The sequence below is a fragment of the Lynx canadensis genome, chromosome A1, assembly GCF_007474595.2.
Source record: "Lynx canadensis isolate LIC74 chromosome A1, mLynCan4.pri.v2, whole genome shotgun sequence".
NCBI lineage: Eukaryota > Metazoa > Chordata > Mammalia > Carnivora > Felidae > Lynx > Lynx canadensis.
Genome location: NC_044303.2, coordinates 125,073,370 through 125,075,275, shown reverse-complemented (window position 1 = coordinate 125,075,275; position 1,906 = coordinate 125,073,370). Strand labels below are relative to the sequence as shown.

Sequence of the window (1,906 nt, the reverse complement as noted above, 5' to 3'; positions counted from 1 at the left end):
GCTCAGGTGGTTAAGTGTCCGACTTTGGCTCAGGTTATGATCTCATGGTTTGTGGGTTTGAGCCCCGCATCGGGGTCTGAGCTGACAGCTCGGAGCTTGGAGCCTGCTTCAGATTCTGTGTCTCCCCCTCTCTCTGGTCCTCCCCTGCTCATACTTTGTCTCTGTCTCTCTCAAAAATAAAAAAAAAGAAAAACATTAAAAAATTTAAAAAAGTAAAAAAGCAATGAAACACATGTTAAGAACATATTTTTATAAGTAAAAGCCACCATGGAAAAGCTTTTCTAGTAAACTTTTCTTCCTTGCTAGCTGCTGGTATTTACTTAATATTCACTGTCATTATCACTCTCCTAATTAACTCTTCAGATATATCAACAATATGGATAACAAATTGGAATGAAAAAAAAATTTTTTTTTGGTGGGGGTAGAGTGCAAGGTTAGTGGTGGGTACAGAGATAGAATATGAGCCTGGATCCTGAAATCCCCCAGAACCACTGGCCTAGAAAACACATCAGGTTAAGAGTATTCAAATCTTAAATTTGTCTACTGACTTAACTAAATTAGCTAAACCTTGGGTACCTCCATTTCTCCATCTGTAAAGTAGAATTACTTAGAGGTATTACTAATACCACAGGAATTGCTGGTAGATAAATCATGTAGGGTATGTGGGGAAACTATTACAGTGCCTCTTCAGTATTTTCTGTACACAACAAGAAAAGACCTTGTGTATATACCCTTTACCCCAATTGTTCCTTCTTGTTACCCAAACAGCACCAATAATCTCATCAGCATCAGTGGAATGAGAGATGCCACTTCTGAGTAATAAGAACGAGGGTTTTAAAAATACAAGATAACAAAAAAAATTCATACCAAAAATGAAAAGTGCAAAGTTATATATACTACAAACATGAATTCTTGGAGCCATACCATGAGATATTTATTCAAGATCTAGGGGTCCAGCTTTGCGCAGTGGCAGTATCGTAGCCAATGAGGTTTATCCGAGGCGCGATTATTGCTAATTGAAAACTTTTCCCAAGATCTAGGGGTCCAATTTTGGAATGTGGGGAGGTAAGGAGCTACTCAGCTCCTCTCTTGAAACTTCCTTGTAAATATGGGACTAGAGCATGGAAATATGTGCTCCAAAGAAGTCTTGCCAAGTAAGCCACAGGGACAAGGAGGGGACCCCCTGTGATATCTGGCATTGCAGTGTCTTCATTGGAAAAACCTAACTCACAGATGCCAGCAATATTTTGCCCAAGTTCCCTTTCACCTGAGGCTATCTGGAATGCAAGATACCAGGCCTCTCTTTCTTGTTGGGGCTTCTGGCATTTCCACTGCCTGCCAGATGTGGTAATTGGGTGATTGGGTGATTAAGCACCGGCTGTGAATCAACTAGGTCAGGGTAGTCATTGGGATTCCTGGGTTCTTCCAGTCTCATTTTCCTAACCTTCTTCTGCAACTACCCCCTCTCCATTCTCATGGCTACTATCAACCACCATATGATGATGTACAAAGCGAAATATTTTCAAATGAAAATGGCATTTCAACACATAACATTTGATCCTCAGTCAAGAGTCTTCATTCTGGTAGGCCTTCTGCTCAGTAACCACACTACAGAATTGCATAGCTATTGTCTCCTAGAGAACACAGTTTACAGATGATGTTTTTATGTGAGCTGTAGTATCCTCCATTGGTTCTCAAGGTGTGAGCCACAGACCACTGGGGTCTCTAAGACTTTTTCTGCAGCCAGCAAGGTGAAAACAATGTTTATTATAGTAAGAGCTTACTTTTTATCTGTGTTGACATTTGCACAGATGGCACAAAAGCTGCTAGTGCCTCAACAGAAATAAAGGCAGTAGTACCAAATTGGACTAGTTGTAATGGTATTTATTCTTCACCACTCTGCAGT

General features: G+C 40.5%; 1 pseudogene; it reads left to right on the top strand.

Moving 5' to 3' along the window:
* Positions 1–955: 955 nt before the first annotated feature.
* On the top strand, positions 956–1,077 carry LOC115526041 (annotated as a pseudogene).
* The last annotated feature ends 829 nt before the right edge of the window (positions 1,078–1,906 follow it).